The following is a 5,971-nucleotide window of genomic DNA, read 5'->3' as shown; positions in this document are numbered from 1 at the left end:
AATGACGTCAGCCAGTGCCTTCAGTACCCTCGGATGGAGCTCATCCGGGCCTGCTGACTTAAATGCATCCAGTTCCTCCAAGTGACTCTGCACCATCTCAGGGTCTACGCTTGGTAGTCTGGTGTCCTGCTGCTGCCTCTCTACAATCCCAGTGAGAGCCTTGTCCTGCCCCTCACTTAGGAACACTGAGGCAAAGAACTCGTTGAGGAGTTTAGTCTTGTCCCCCCTGTCTGTCACCAATTGCTTCTGCCCATTTAGTAGGGGTCCTATTCCACCCTGGGCCTTCCTTTTACTCCCTATATATCTAAAAAACAATTTCTTGTTATCCTTAACTTGGGATGCCATCCTCAGCTCCATGGTAGCTTTGGCCTATCTAACTGCCTCCCTACAAGCACGAGCAGAGGAGGTGTACTCCTCTTTGGTAATCTCTCCCTGTTTACACTTTTTATATGCTCCCCTTTTAGCCCGTAGGCTGCTCTGGATTTCTCTGGTCAGCCAGGGAAGCTTTCTGGCCCCTCTCCCTCTTTTTCCTCGCATCGGGATCGTCTCCCTCTGTGCCCAAAGGATCATGTTGTGACACCCCACTGCACCTCCTTGGATTCTGGTTTGGTGGAGTAGCTGGTGTTCCTCAAGGTGAACCTACCACTGCTTGGGTTTCCTAAGCTCCACATGCAGATAGAGTGCCATCCTCCTCACTCCTTACCTATTTCCTTTCTTTAGTTGCTTTCACAACCATTTAATGCCCCACTCTCAGAGCTGAAGGTGGCAGTTTAGTTTTTCACCAGCCAGCAGGGGAAGAACATCTTCCTACTGAGCTCCCATGCCAGGACAAACTTGGAGGTATGGGCTGGGGCTATGGGGAAGGAGGAGACCCCTGGTCCTGGGCATGACCTAAAACTTCACCCTTCCAAGGCAGGGAAGCCTGGTGGGACTGCCAGTGGTGCAGCAGCCCCAGGGAAATGCCAGGACCATGAACCTCCCTGCTGAAAGGTGAGTAGGAGGTACCTGATAACCTCCCGCCACCACACACACACACACACACACACACTGCTGGCTGGGGAAAGCCCAGACCTGTAAGATCTTTGAAAGGCCTGAGGTTTACTGGTTGCAGTGGAGTTGTGAGGGTGAGAACAGGCAGGCAGCTCAGATCTGAACTGAGGTACTGGTCTTCGCTGGGTCCAGGACCCAAAGTGGGGTCAAAGGGCCAGGGGCCCACTACGAGGAATGCCCAGAGGAAGAGGTTCAGGATTCTGACTGGCCTGAAGGTGGGGACAGGGCCTAATGGGGAGCCAAAGGTTCCAGAGAGGGGACCACAGCTGGAGGGGGTGAAAGATGCAATCTGCGAGGCATAGGCTGCAGTGTAGGAAAGGTACAGAGCTGTGGAATGGATGTCATACCTAGACATCAGGTGCCTAAATGGGCAGCCTCTTGCCTGGGTAACATCTGAATCAGTTTCCATCAAGGCGTGGCAGAAGAAAGAGGAGTGGGCAGTTGGCCCAGAAGCAGGTGGGAGGGCTGAGATCTAATCAGCACTGGGAAGGCCCCTTGTTACAGGCTACCATCCCTCCTGCATTCATCCCACTCTGCCTTAACACACACAAGGCAGACAAAGTTCAGTCAATCTGATATAATTTATTAGACCAATTGAATAGTTGGAGAAATATATCTTGGCAAGCTTTCGGGTTTAAAAACCCTTCATCAGGCTGAGGCAGTATCTGCAGTTGTTGTGTGCGCTCTTCCTGGATGTAATGAATATTAAAGAAGCCAGAGGCTGATATACAGGAAAGAAAGCCAGTCAGTGAAAATGTAAATTGAGGCATCAGGGGGTGAGAGACAGGCTGGGAGGGGGGGGGGAGGGGGATGTAGCAGGTAAAAGTGGAGAGGTACCTGGGGAGTCAGAAGTCAGGCAGGTTACAGTGTCATAAATCCAATGTTTATATTAAGTCCATGAGTTTTTGTATCAAGGAGGTTGGTGAAGTAAAGTTCATAGGCTCATCTGTGAAAAGTGTTTTATAAATTCCCTTTGAGGATCAGGACTGAGAAATTGGAAAGAGAATGGTTTTCTTGTGAAAAATGTGCCCTCACTGGTAATTCGGTGTTCTTGTCTTCAAAAGATGTCTGGTGTGCATTTATTCTGGTGCACAGTTGTTGTTTGGTCTCTCCTAAGCATTTTCCATCAGGGCATTTTGGTTCACTGGATGAGCTATATAACGTTTCTGGAGGTGCACCTGTAAGATCCCATATTGGTGATGGTTCTGTTGTGGGATGTAGTAATTGTAGGGGTACTGGAGATATGTTGGCAGGTTTTGCATTCTTGTCATGACATGGTCTGGATCCATTCAGTGTGTTTTAGGCTATAGGAAGTTTGCTTCTGGTGATGAGGTTAGCGAGGTTCAGTACTTGTTTGAATTTACAAAAAACTTTTCACAGACAAGCCTATGAGCTTCACTTCATCAACCTCCTCAATACAAAAACTCATGGACTCAATCAATATAGACATTGGATTTATTTTGGTGAGTGAGCCATCCTGTGACTGTTAACTCTAAGTTCAAATGGGAATTTTTCAAGGGAATCAAGGGAATCCTATATCTACATATCTTGTGCTATCCTGAAAAAGCACATTGAAACCAAGCATTTGGAAATATACAGAACTGTCTCTGAAAGTACACAGAGTATGGTGTGTGAAGAGTTTCAGGCAATCGGAACAATATATTGAGTCAGAACCAGGTGTAGTCACTTTTCATTTCCCTAAGAATTTGAAGTCAGGACATTTCAGTTCCTGAGACCATTGTAATAAGAACCTGAGAGTATGATCCAGAGACAGGTAAAAAGCAAACTGCTTTAGCTTTATAAGCTCTTTAAGGTAAGTCCCAGGGATGGTGTAATTAGGGAGACAACTGAAATGCAGCACCTTGGGCAAGCTGATTGTATTTTTTTTGAGAGGGCTATGCCAACCGAGGTCACAAGGCCTTTCTTTTTGGCCCTGCAGGGAAGAATGAGTATATTTGTTAGCTCTGTCACCTCCACTCTCTGAGATGGTAGAGTTGTAACAGGACTGACAAGGAGATTGCCTGCCCCAAAGGTAGCATGCGATGTATGTTCCATCCACTCTTGCTGACTTGAAATGCACAGCACTGTCAGTAGCTATAAAAGGAAGCTATATATGCAACCCTGATATGTAGAAGACTTTTACTGTAAATCAGCAAGCTGCCTTAGCAACATGCCGCAAAACAAACTGTTAAACATGTAAATATCTAAATAATAACAGTCTGCATAAAATTTTGATTCATATTATTATAGTGTTTGGGTCATGCTAGGTGCTTTATAAACTCAGAAGGAAAGAATAGTCTTAGTCACCAAGAGCATACAGCCTAAGAGAAAAAGAAACAATAATAGATGATACAACACTGAAAGACAGAAGAGCATAAGGGTGCAGAGAAGCAATCATGGTCAGCATTATGAGCAGTTGTAGCAACCTAACTGTTAAGCTTTTTACATAGAGGACACAGAAAAGTGGAGTTTTCAGGTAAGTTTGAAAGGCAGATAATGAAGTAAGTTTGTTGGATTACCATTGACCATCAACACTTCCCACACGCAAGCACTTAGTCCATTATACAAGCAAAGAAAATATTACTGGGAGGAGGGTAGGAAAGGGCACTGAGTAAATTTGGGAAGCAGTGGGTGTGTCTATGCAAAATGCTAACTGTGCAGTAGCCTAATAATACTGCACAGTAGCACATCACAGCACAAACAATACTAGTATGCTACTGTGCAGTATTATTAGGCTACTGCACAGTTGTGTCACTAAGAAGATGTGCACCAGCACTACTGCACAGTAACACCGGTTCCTGCACATTGATTCAGTAGTTGATTATACAAGTACTAAACTTAATATGCTGTAACTACTGTGCATTAATGAACATGGAGATATGCTCAGTAATGATCAACTGCATGCACACACCACCCAGCTGCAGTGGTTTCCTGACAGTATTCTTAAACACAGTCCTCTACTTGCTGGTATAATAATCTGGTGAGGTATCATTGTCTTAGAATAGATAGTCCTCCAGTCCCTGACCAGCATTCACTGAGTATTGTCTACGGTTTACAAAGACCTTAGTTTGAGTAGGTTCATCTCTTGCCCTCAAGGAAAATTCTACTGTGTCTACTCCAGGGGTCTACCCCACCATTCCAACTGTAGTGATTACACATAGTTTTATCAGTTGGTAGGAAGGGAAACCATTGCCCATGTTCTTCAGCTATGCTACTAACCAGTCATGCTTCAGCAAAACCCATTTCAGTACAATTCTGTGTCTCAGAACCTCAACCTTACCTTCTGAGATGAGTCTTGTTTGAAAAAGTAGTCTCTGCACTACCATCCTGTAGTCTTCAAAGAGGAACTATGGCACATAGGATCCCAAATCAGTTCTTTATCACTGAAAAGCTTCCTTATCACCGCCAGAATCAACAGTCACTTTGCCGTGAGGTTTTTCTAGACACCAGCTAAAAACCATATCAGCATTTTGTTAATTCCCACTTTAATACTTAATTGAATTCTTGAATTCTTAGGCCTCAAACATTCACATAACAGAATTGTAAACAAGACTTGGCTTGTTTCTATTTGTTCACCTCTTGACACTGACAGTGAACTCTCACTCCAAAGGATTTTCTGTCTAACTGAAGGGATTAGGCAACTTTGGCCTGCTTTTTTCTCTTTGTTCATCAACAGGTGTCAGTAGTGAGTATCAACAGGTGCACTCCCCTCCCCAAGCATGACACAGGAAGAGGAGGAAGGTAAGCAGCTTGCTGCCACCCCCAAGAGGAGGTGCAAGGTGGTGGGGGTGGAGGGCCCATCTGCCATCTAAAGCCCCTAGCCCATGAGGTCTTCCGCCTCCCAAGGGCTTGTATCTGAGATGTAGCAGAGGGGATCCCCAGGCTTGTCTGGCCCTCCGACTACTACCCCATGCTTTTCATTTATGTGGGAACTAATGACATGGCCAGGAGTACTCCAGACCAGGTCATGAGTGATTACAGGGCTTTGGGAGCTAGGCTCAAGGGGTTGGAGGACCAGGTAATCTTTTCTTTTATGCTCCCTGTTTCAGGCTATGGTCCCAGAAGGGAAGGATGCATTGAAGAAGTAAACCAGCGACTCTAACACTGGTGCCACTGAGAAGGCTTCAGATTTCTTGACCACAGTGCACACTTCAGGGAGAGAGGACTCCTGGAAAGGGACGGCATCCACCTCATGAGGAAAGCTAAGTCCCTGTTCATGGCCAGGATGGCTGATCTTCTGGACAGGGCTTTAAACTAAGATTCCTGGGGGACAGAGATACACAAATTCAAACATGTCAAGGGATCAATATACAAGTAAGCCCTGTAGATAGGGACACAGGGAGAGCTACTTTTGTGGGAGCTGAGGAAATAGTTCTCCACCAGTAGGACAGGAAGATGAGGACCTCAGTAGGAGGACTCACGTGCCAATATACTAACATCAGGAGCATAGGGAACAAGCAGGAGAAGCTAGCCCTCCTACTCTTCAGTGGGCATTGTGATCTAGTAGGGATTACAGAGACCTGGTGGGACTCCTCACATGACTGGAGCATAGCTATAGAGGGCTACACCCTGCATAGAAGAGACTGGGCGAAGAAGAAAGGTAGAGGCATTGCTCTCTATGTGAAAGAGCAGTACACCTCCTTGGAGGCTGACATCAACTCCAAAAATGGAAAGCTTGAAACCCTCTGGGTCAAGATGTTGGGGGGGGGGGGAGGGAGTGGCAAGAGAGACCTAACTGTAGGTGTATACTACAGACCACCAAACCAGGGGGAGGAACTTGATCTGGAGTTCACCCGAGAATTGACTGAGGCCACATGTGCGTGTGACCTGGCCATCATAGGTGATTTTAATTATCCAGACATCTCCTGGGAGGAACAGTGAGCCAAGTTGGATCAGTTGTGATCCTTCCTGACCAGTGTCG

At 46.1% G+C, this 5,971-nt stretch overlaps 1 long non-coding RNA gene across 1 annotated transcript in view; it reads left to right on the top strand.

Moving 5' to 3' along the window:
* Positions 1–5,246, top strand: part of LOC112551540 — a 9,209-nt gene extending 3,963 nt beyond the window's left edge. Inside the window, exons 2-3 of the long non-coding RNA XR_003095840.1 lie at positions 4,727–4,791; positions 5,100–5,246. This is a non-coding gene — a long non-coding RNA (uncharacterized LOC112551540). The remainder of the gene's footprint in view (positions 1–4,726; positions 4,792–5,099) is intronic.
* Positions 5,247–5,971: the final 725 nt, after the last annotated feature.

Source organism: Alligator sinensis, unplaced genomic scaffold, assembly GCF_000455745.1.
Source record: "Alligator sinensis unplaced genomic scaffold, ASM45574v1 scaffold109_1, whole genome shotgun sequence".
NCBI classification, from domain to species: domain Eukaryota; kingdom Metazoa; phylum Chordata; order Crocodylia; family Alligatoridae; genus Alligator; species Alligator sinensis.
The sequence above is the reverse complement of the archived record's forward strand: the minus strand, read 5'-3'. Positions and strand labels throughout refer to the sequence as shown.